Below are 11,280 nucleotides of genomic sequence, written 5' to 3'. Positions count from 1 at the left end.
CGAGGGTGAGCCGGCAACTGCAGCCTAATCTCGCGCAGGCGAGACAGGAAGGTGGCCGGTAGCGCACGGTCTTCGTTCACGCGCGAGGCACGGGGAGGAGGCGACGAAGACGGGAGGAAGGGGTGCGTTCTGCTTACGCGGCTGCTTCCTACGGAGCTATCTTGAAAGCGATCTGCGATGGGCGAAAGTGCATTCGCCGAGTGCCGGTAGCTTCGTATTCGATTCGCTTTCGACGTTTAGTTCGCGTTGAAGCGAGAGCCAGCGCTAAGGTCAATTTGTTCACTGCCGCTTGCGCGCTTTCTCACTCCAGCGTTTTGACGAGCTCCCGCGGTTATCGAGCGAAATGTGTTCATGTTTACCTGTGCGCGCGTGACACCGTGCTTGTTTATTTAGTTAGGAGGCGAATATTTAGAACTTTATATGGCCGATAAAACTACTATCCTTACTTCGTATAGCTGTCTACTAATTTGCTATCGCAATCGATGCTTCGCCTTTCGGGCGAAACTGCGACTTTTTTTATTGCGATAAAAATTATATGGACACTTCAACCGGATTTCTGCCGTCGCCGTGAGGTTCCGTATAGATAAAATCGTCGCCGCGCGCTGTATGCCCGAGCGGAAGCGTGCGGGGGACGCGCGCTATCACGGAGAGCGAACGCACGGCGGCAAGCAAACGCGTCCGTCGCGCGAAAGGTGTGTGGGTATGGGAGAGAGGGAGGGAGGCGGGGCGACGCTGCGCTCTGGCACCAAAGTCCTATCTTGCAACCTGGCGCAAGGGGAACTTTCTACTCAATCTCCCACGCGCAAGCAAGGAAGCGGGAAGGCAGCGCCGGAGGGAGTGGGGGGGGGGGGGGGGGGCGCACTTCTACTCTGCCAACAACCGCGCTCGTCGCTCGCCCGCACCGTCTCTTATCTCCACATGGCTCTTACCTTTGTATGCCCTGTGCATTCGCCGCTCAGTTTCTGTTGCAGCTATAGACCTCACGTACCTTCGCCCGCTGTGGCGTATGCGCTTGCTGCCAGCGTTTTGACAGTCGCTGTCTCCAGTCATTCAGTGTGATCTATTCATGTTTGCTTGTGCGCGCTCGCACCACGCTTGTTCATTCAGTTAGTAATAGTCGGGCCACATTTTCCAACGCACGCTACACATGCAATGCTGCCCGGATCGGCAGTGCAGCGCTACAGGTGTGTCCCTTCGCACGCGCTGCCCACGGGAAGCGCTTGTCATCAACACCACCGTTTCACACGTGCCTTCTCGTGGTCATCGAGTCTCTCTCCATGTCGGTCTACTTACGCCGCAGCACACCTGCTTACTTAATCAGCTCATGTTTACTACAATTCATAATGCTGCTAAAGCCGCTCACCTTACTTCGTATGACATTGCTGTGTTGCTATTGCATTCATTGCTTCGCCCTTAGGGCGAAACTGTGACATTTTTCATATCGGGGGATTTCTTTTATCGCCGAGAAATACGACCAGAAATTAACGAGGCTGCTTTTAGCGTTGTTATCGGGGATTTCTCGATGTTCTCCTCCGCGTTTGCATGTCATGACGCCTAATCGTACAGGTAAGTTCAATAAATGTTATCCATTTACCCTAATCTATAATTATTTGTCAAGAATACAGCGGTCGTCGATACCAAAATACAGCAGTCGTAGTTAACGTAAACCTATCGCGCAAGGCACTTCCAAAAAAATTTGCTGCGGTTTACGTCAGCTAACCCTGGATATGCAAAACGAAAGCTTGTGTTTATTTTTTTTCTTTTTGGTCCAAAGCCTGCCTTTTTCTACGGTTGTGGTCCCGCTTCCGGTGTTTTGAGAGCCGAGCGGCTCGCTCTTTCTCAGTCTCCGACGCTAGCTTCGCGTGTTTGGCATTCCGGACGCTCTCCAGTGAAGCGATATCCAGCGATATCCGCGGGGTGGTCAGACGCCGTTTACTGACGAGTGACCACGGCTCAAAATCTCCAGCTCCCGCGCGACGCTCAGAGAAGACGGTCCGGCCTCGCTCTCACAATGCCAAGCTCGGACAAGCGCAGAGTTCATCTTAACCAGGCGTGCAGAGAGTCAATTGGTCAGGCGGCGACCTAGCTGCGGAGAGTGCATGCGCCAAGCTGGCGGTGGTGGCGGAGCTCGGCACGGCGAGTCACGTGTTGCCCTTCCAAGGCTACGGCGCAGCTGCAGTCAAATGAAGGTCAAATCGCTGGTGACGGCGAAACTCGGCCCTATTCTAAAGCGAAAGCAAAGCTTTCGCTTTAGAATAGTGAACGTTCAGGTAAAACAAAATTACACCGCCCGTGCATCCCGTAGAGATGGTAAGCCAGCGAAGCTTCTGAAATGTGTGCCAGCGGTGTTTATCTATGGATAAACACAGGTGGTACACTCAATTAAGGAGTACGTCTTTACCTAGCGCGGCCGCACGAGCCGTTCGATCGGCCTGACATTGCCGCTTGCGCTCCGCATCGCGGGCCCGATCTTCTGCTGAGGCGTTGGAGCGCATGTCCAATGTGGGTATGATCCACACGGGATTTCTTTCTTTCCTTCCTACTTTCTTTCCTCCTTTCTTGTCTCTTGCTCATACTCGCATACCCCTGGCTCATACGTGCAAATCCAGTGCGGGTATGCCCCACACGTGATTTTATTATCGTTAATCGGGACGTAACTGACGAGTATTTGACGTTATTGATGTCATGACCTATCAGCCATATTAGTTATACATTCGTACCCTTCCATGCCAATTTTGGTGTATATACCAAGCGAACGAGACGCGACTTTTCGATCGGTTTTCGATAGGGTTATTTCCGCCGGAGGGTTCTTGTGGTCGGCACAGGAGTGTTTCACTTAGGCATGTACAGCTTCGTTGGAAAACCGGACATTAATCATTCACTCCTTAGATGATGAGCATTATTATGAATGTGGTCTGTGTATTTAGAATGTGGCCCCTTGGTAGTGCACAAGCAAAAGTGCCTCCTGGTTTTTGTATATCCGGTTAAAATTTCTTGAGAAAAATGAAGTCGAATTCTACCTTGAAATGGTGAAACGAGTATGAACAAAAAAAAATGTGGTTGATCCCTCTTATATAGGAATCGGTATAGAACACGAAAGTGAAACGTGTCTTCACAGAAGTAGTGTAATGTTTATTGCACATTGATATATAATGTCTATTGGTGTTTTGTGGCTAAAGCGCCCTTAGGCGTTGATGCACCCACGCTGACGCCTGGTGGCACGTCTCCTCCATCACGACTACCAACGTCGATGACCATGAGCAACCGTCGTGCATATGGAAGCTGCACTACGCTGCACACGCTAGCACAACGCGAAAGACGAAGCACGTAACTGACACACTAATACAACGCGCAAGACAAAGCACGTAAGTGAATCGTCACCGAGTCAAATCAGCGCGTACAGCGCGTCGTAATTGCAGCCTCCGCGATCAACTTCAGAAACATTTTCAGAGCTAATTGCGGAGGCCACGCTCCGCTGTGCTGAGTACGGTGAACGCCACCTAGGTGGCGTTGGTAGTGCTTCTTGATGCCAGCGTCCCTTCGAATGCTGGCATCGAGGCGTCGTAGTATAGTGCCTAGAATATACTTACTAGTGTGCCGACCGCCGGGCGTTTCCAATGGGAGACGCTGGCACCGCCGGTGATGCCTTCCACCGGAGGCCACCAGACGGCGACACTGTTTGGGACCGTGCTAACCGAGCGGCGCATCACGCGTCACTTGCGCTTCGGATGCGCGTTCGTAAGCGCAGTCGGTTGCGGCGCGTTGTAGCTTTCGAGCAAGTAGCATGTGGTGCCTCCGCATGTCATTGCTGGGTTTCTTTCAGTGCGCGTGGTTCGCACTTGTGTCTGTTCACGGACGGAACCGAGATGTCGTCGCAGAAAACGAGGCGTAAACACAGCACCTGTTTTGTCCCATATTGTACAACTGGATACCGCTCAAACAACGAGCAAGTCTCATGAATTATTCAGCGCGCCTGTTGACTGGCCAGAACGTTTTGCCGAGTGGGAGAAGAATATAAGAGGGCCGATCAAAGGCTAACTCTGGCGGCTGTCGCTTGTGAGAAACACTTTAATAATTGCTACATTGAGCGCTCCTTCAAAATTAGTCGACGGCGTGTCACCCATGAAAATGTGCCCCGTTTAATTACCGTCATTTATGTTAATTAATTTAATTTATGGTAATTAGATACAACTTGGTGCGAATTTAGCATTTGTGGACATGTCTCGCATAAAATAGTTTACTGTCGAAAAAAGCTACACTTCTTCGGAAACCACGTATTTATTTATTGGTATTTTTCGCAGAAGCACCCCATATCGTGTAGCGTTATAATGATAACTGTACCTACGATCGTTTGTAAGTGCAACGAAATCATATTCTTTCGATTACGCTTTGCACCCGCACAAACGCTCCGCAGAACGAAACGGGCTGGGACAGCCCATTGGCGTCTGTAGCACACACGCGCGTTGGCTAGAGACGCCGCTCGGCATAGCACGGTCCGTACGGCTATCGCCGTCTGGTGGCCGCCGGCGGAAGGCATCATTCTCCGTGCCACCGGAAAGCCCGCGGTCGGCACACTAGTAAGTATATTCTAGGCACTATAGTCGTAGTGCTCAGACATTGGCTCAGACCACCGAAGCGTTCACTGTCGGTGCGCGTTAGTGTCATAATGCAGTACTTCTCTTTTCTGCTCGTAGGCGGCGGCACCGCCCCGAGCAAGAGCGCGGGTACACGGAGGAGTGTTAGATATTTAAGGCGCGTCTGTGTAGCTCTCTGCAAATGCGTTTGTGGCGCAATGGGTTAAACGCTCGGCGATCTATCGTCGCGGACCGAGAGGTCGTGGGTTCGATTTCCAAATTTTGCATGTTTGTGGAACTTTTTCTTCTGGTTTCTTTCTTTGTATTATGTTCTATGACGTATTTCCGTGACGGAAATACGTCAGTGAAGTCTTGGTGGACCCCGGCATAAAACACTTTCGTGTTAAAAAAACGGAATTCTGTGACTACTGCAAAGCCGACATGCGCGCTCGCGCCGCAACGCAAAGCAAAACGCGATCAATTTTCTATTGTTCGTGTCGAATTAGTGCACTGCTATACAGCATCCGGCAGCTTTTCTAAAGAGTACGGGACAGTTTCGGCATTACATGCCCCATGATACGAAAGCATTGTACGCCCCACTATGGGGAAATACGTCTCCGTGACCGAAAGATGGTACCTAAAATGGCCCCCGACAGCACAAAGAGTAACAACACGCCAAACAAACGTTCGGATTCACGTGAAATTTCTTCTTCTTTGGGGGGTTTTACGTGCCGAAACCAGTTCTGATTATGAGGCACGCCGTAGTGGAGGGCTCCGAAATAATTTGGACCACCGGGGCCGGTATTTTGTAGCGATGCCTTATGCTTTATTCTATACTAGTCTTATCATCTACTGCTCACGGCTGGTTGATCCCGTTGATAACGTGAGCGGACCGTCGCTCTGACCATGCGCGAAAAGGCATTAGCATCGGAGAGGCGTCGAAATAAAATACCGGCCCCGCGGTTCTTTAAGCACTAAAACGCAATCACGCGGGCGTTTTTGCATTTCCCCTCCATCGAAATGCGACCGCCGCGGCCGGGATTCGATCCCGCGATCTCGTGCTCAGCAGCGCAACGCCGTAGCTGACTGAGCCACCGCGGCGGGTGGCGTCAAATTTCTTGGGGATGTTCTTGTAAACAAAGTAAATTAATGGCTTTGAAAAGATAACTTGATACATTTTGGTCAGGGTGGCAATCGAACCCGGGCCTTCCGGGTGCGAGACGAGCACGCTTCCCTGAAGGTAGGGTGGCTCCACGGTTTTGGCTGACTAAAGATATGCCTAGTGCGTTCGTTCACGATAGCGTTCATGCGTGCAATGAGCGTGTTCCTGAAGTTCCGTGATTTACGAATGGTATAATGCTTTCGCATTCCCACAAACGAGCAGTCCATAAGTGTCTCCAAATATTCTTTTTCAGGACTACTGGGGGGCTTCGAACGCGAAAAAAAATGCAATTCTGCGGTTCTACGCGCTAAAATGACGATATTAACACGTTTGCTTCTTTATCTGTATCCCGTGAGCGCATTTCAACGGCTAAGAATTGTTAAAGGTTACGACCCAGCTCAAGACGCGCCTTTCGGTATTTGAAGTTTGTCGAATTTTATCGATGCTTCTATCTGTTGCCTATGTTGTCGCCGAGCCGCGTGTAATCGAATTCTGTGCGCGATGGGAATGCTGGTGTACTAGTACATTCTAGAACTTACGCGAGCACTAGCGATTACACTGGAAATTTTGGTGAGTCATGTATAAATGGCCCACGCGCCTAATCCACAGATCAGATTGTCGGCGATCGCTGACTGTGTTCGCCGCTATCGTTGTTTTTAATGTCGCTTGCGTTTAGGGGCGCGAGTTCGCCCAATAAAAAATGTCACAGTTTCGCCCTAAGGGCGAAGCAATGAATGCGATAGCAACACAGCAATGTCATACTAAGTAAGGTGAGCGGCTTTGGTAGCAATATGAATTGTAGTAAACATGAGCTGATTAAGTAAGCAGGTGTGCTGAGGCGTAAGTAGACCGACATGAAGAGAGACTCGAGGACCACGAGAAGGCGCGTGTGAAACGGTGGTGTTGATGAGAAGCGCTTCCCGTGGGCAGCGCGCGTGCGAAGGGACACACCTGTAGCGCTGCACTGCCGATCCCGGCAGCATTGCATGTGTAGCGTCGTTGGAAAATGTGGCCCGACTATTACTAACTGAATGAACAAGCGTGGTGTGAGCGCGCACAAACAAACATGAATAGATCACACTGAATGACTGCAGACAACGACTGTCAAAACGCTGGCATCAAGCGCATATATACGCCGCAGCAGCGGGCGAAGGTACGTGCGGTCTATCGCTTCAACGGAAACTGAGCGGCGAATGCACGGCGCATAAAGGTCAGAGCCGTGTGGAGATAAGAGACGGTGCGGACGAGCGACGAGCGCGGTTGTTGGCAAAGTAGAAGTGCCCCCCCCCCCCCCGCTCCCTCCGGCGCTCGCTTCCCGCTTCCTTGCTTGCGCGTGGGAGATTGAGTGGGAAGTTCCCCTTGCGCCCGGTTGCAAGATAGGCCTTTGGTGCAGGAGCGTAGCGTCGCCCCGCCTCCCTCCCTTCCATACCCCCACGGCCTTTCGCGTGACGGTCGCGTTTGCATTCCGCCGTGCGTTCGCTCTCCATGATAGCGCGCGTCCCCCGCACGCTTCCGCTCGGGCATACGGCGCGCGGCGACGATTTTATCTATACGGAACCTCACGGCGACGGCAGAAATCCGGTTGAAGTGTCCACATAATTGCTATCGCAATAAAAGTTAGGTTCGGCTGCCGTGCGGGCGCCTATCTTGAAAGCGATCTGAGATGTGGCCGAAGTGTGCGCCCGCGGGGCCTCATCTTCAAAGCGATCTGCGATGGGACAAAGTGCATTCGCCGAGTGCCGGTAGCTTCGTATGCGCTGCGCTTTCGACGTTTAGTTCGCGTTGAAGCGAGAGCCAGCGCAAAGGTCAATTTGCTCGCTGCCGCTGGTGCGTTTTACCACTCCAGCGTTTTCACGAACTCTCGCGGTCATCGAGCGAGATATGTTCATGTTTACCTGTGCGCGCGTGACATCGTGCTTGTTTATATAGCTAGTAAGCGAATATTTAGAACTTTATACGGCCGATAACACTACTATCCTTATTCCGTATAGCTGTCTACTAGTTTGCTATCGCATTCGATGCATCGCCTTTCGGGCGAAACTGCAACTTTTCTTTAACAAGCGCGTCTCCCAGAGACGCCAGCAACGCGCTCTCAGTTTGGCTATAAGAAACAAAGACACCAAGTGGACCCACCCTCCCGCCCCGCTCTATCGGTTTCGTAGCGGGAACGTCGGCAACATTCTACAGGGATCTATAGCCGCGTTTACATGAATGCGCATCACATCGCATCACATCGACTTTCTAGCGCATCGCATCTATGTTAACGGGGCTAATGCGCTGGCGGGAAAGCTCATCGCGTTTACATAAAGGCGCAGCGCTGCATCGCGTCGCTTTTCTAGCGCAAGCTCGATAACTCGTGCTTTGCCTCTCGCTATAATAAAGTCCCATATATAGGAAACGTACCGCCGTCCTTTGATCAACGCCGCTTCTCTCTCTCTCTCTCTCTGTATCTCTGATTGGACGATGATAGCCAGCGCTTTTACTTCTTTATATTTCATTTTTTTCCGCCTCAGCGCCATGTTAAAAGTCACTCTGCGCAGCCGCAGTCGCCGGCGCCGGCGGCGGCCGCGCGCCCGGACTGAAAGCTGCAACGAGGACTTTCTACGGGCACCAACGTCGACATGCTTTCGCAAACAAAAAGTAAAGAAGGAAACAAGCGCTTTAGGAGAGTAGATGCCGGAGGAAAGAGTAGATGGCGGTACTTTTACTATATAGGGACTTTAGCAATACGCTACCCCCTCTGCCGACTTGGCTATGCTGTGAACATCGCTGCGCACGCACCAAGCTCGACTTTAACAGCTCGGCTGTAAAAATGAGGTATTAGTCATCACTCTTAATGGTACTTCCAATGTATGGCACATATGTCATACATTGGAAGTAACAACGACCACTGAAGCGTTTTTTGAGCTAGGTGCGTTAAACTAGAAAGTAGTGAAGAAGTCGGCTACACAGAACTGAAGGAGTACGCTACAGAAGCCGTCGATTGCGGAGAAAGAAGAGAACAAATTGGGATCGATCCCTTCGTTGGTATAAACCATGTGATGAGGCAACACCAACTTCGTGCCTTCAGGCGAGAAGCATTGAGCGAGGAGGTTGAGCTTCAATTGGAAGATGAGGACATGGGAAGTGAATATCTTTTTTTAATAATAAACAAACCTTTGCTTCATTATAAGGGAAGGGTATTCCTGAAACTGCGTTTTGTCGAAGAACATGCCTCAATCTGGCCGTAAGGAATATATAGCCCAAAGGTTCGGCTGAGGCTGCGGAGGATGCCGCCCAAGCGAAAGAAACCACGGCTGAAGTCAAGCCAGATGAAGGATACAAAACAATAGAATCTAAGGAAACGCTTTTCCTACAAAGACCGCACGAGAAATAAGCAGATTTCAACAGTTGCTTTCACCTAACCATTGGAAGATTGCAAACAAAAATTAATTCTGAAAAAAAAAAAACATCGGCTCAGGAATGTAGACATTTATGCATGTGCTAAAGATCATGCCGTAGGAAAAAATGCGGTGGCAGAACATCATGACCTTAACGAGTGGCAAAACAGGCCAATACCGCTTCCAGCACAATAAGAATGGCTAAAGCATGTCAAATTCAGATAATCGAAGACCTGCACGCCAACATACTCAAGGGAGCGCGACCCACGCGGATGAATCATTCGTAACATGTGCAAAGGCCGAGATACACCAAGAACTCAAGAGCTATCATTTGAATTTGCGCACATAGCATATTTATGTAGCATAAATTATATGTACAACTTACCTGCAGGAGTCTCAAGTTCGTTGATACGCGTTTAAAGTTCTTCAGAAAACTAAGCAGCAGGAGCGCAGATTCACGGATGCCTAAATTCAGTGACTGCCCGCGTCCATTCGCTATTTCTTTTTAGTACCCCAGTTTTTACTTGGGAGCTATGGTTTTACGGTGAAGGGAGTAGCGCAGCCCTGTGCCTCTGGTTTCTACATAGAACAGCAGCTAATAGTAAAGATTCCGAGCTACTTTTTGTTTGACTTATACCCGTTACTGCATGTACTCCGCTATAACAAATTAGTAGATATAAATATGTAATTCTGGCCCCCCTCTAAACTTCGTTAGAACGAGTTTTTCTGGGAAGCGTGATAAGCAGCCAGGAATCTTTGAATACTGTCGCGTTCCGCTCTTAAAGGCGAAGCTTAAGCGTCCTCCAACTTTTTTTTTTTTTTGTATTGTCAGATGGTAATTTACAACTACAGGTGAAATTCTTTTTCTTTTTAGCGTCCCTTTAAATGATGCATTCGTGTCTGAAAGGAGATTACTGTCCTGTTTTAACTGTTTACGGAAGCTATCGGGAAGATCGCGACCTTTGCGCCACCAACCAGCCAATGAAAGCTTTCATTTTTTTCCCGAGTTTTCTTCTTTAATATCGACACCCGATTTTAACCCTCAGAATTTGCAAAAAATATACAAAAACAAAAGATTCACAACCCTAGATATATCCTGCGCAGCAGTTTGTTATCTATCGTTTAAGTATTAGTGTAAAGTCTGATATTCTATAGATTCTCAAGACATTTATTGCTTGGATAGTTGTAACTTCAAGATTTACCCATCTTGTATTTCACGTATTGTATTTTGGCTGTTCTCTCTTATTTTGCCTAATGCGCTATCCTCAAGAGTCAAGTCCCATACATGTGTGTATATTGTCTCCTTTGTGTCACTTCCTGTAAAACTGGGCCACCGGCCACGTCAAGCTTGCACTTCAACTGAATGAAATGCGATTAAAGCTGGTTTCTTTATACATAACTGAAACATGAAAAGAAATAAAGCGGAAATAGGTGAGGTCAACACGACCCTTAATGCGAAATCTCTAGTTTCACCATGTTCGTGTCCACTGCTTTATGTTATGAGGCGTTCCCTTCTTCAAAAAATGAGGTTCACTCTGTAAGAATCACTTTATTATCTATAGCAACCTATCACGCAGGGTGCGGCTCCTTTTGCCGACACAAGTATGCATTACATTTCCTTAACGTTGATCCCGCGGGCGAATGTTGGTCGGCACCGCTGCGTCGTCTGCGAGGCAGAGGAAGGATTGCGGTTCGTTTATGTGTTGAAGGCAGGTGCAGTTTGGCCCACATGGTGTTCCATGCTGCGCCCCTTGGGGACACTGAATCAGAGGACAAACATGGGAGCAGCTAGAGTTAACTAGCCATCGGAACTAAAACTACACTATACTGTATGCCTGGTTATTATACTACGGCAGAGAACGCAGTCAAAACAAGGTGACGTAAATGCATGCAAGAAAATTATTTTCGTGATTTTTGTTACATCACGACGTGTACACCACTGAATTCTACAGTATCCGTACGTATCTGCCAACTATTCGTGTAAACTCAAAGAATGTAAATTCGAGTACCAGGGGGAGACATTGAAGTGAAAAAGCTTGCGCATATATTGCGCATATATAGCCAATATATTGGCGAAATGAAACGACGGATTCAGCTGCGCTCAAATTTCGGATTAGGGAGTATCGTAATCATCGGTGATCTTTTTTTTATTCGTTATATGAGG

The sequence above is a fragment of the Dermacentor silvarum genome, chromosome 8, assembly GCF_013339745.2.
Source record: "Dermacentor silvarum isolate Dsil-2018 chromosome 8, BIME_Dsil_1.4, whole genome shotgun sequence".
Taxonomy (NCBI): Eukaryota; Metazoa; Arthropoda; class Arachnida; order Ixodida; family Ixodidae; genus Dermacentor; species Dermacentor silvarum.
The sequence above is the reverse complement of the archived record's forward strand: the minus strand, read 5'-3'. Positions refer to the sequence as shown.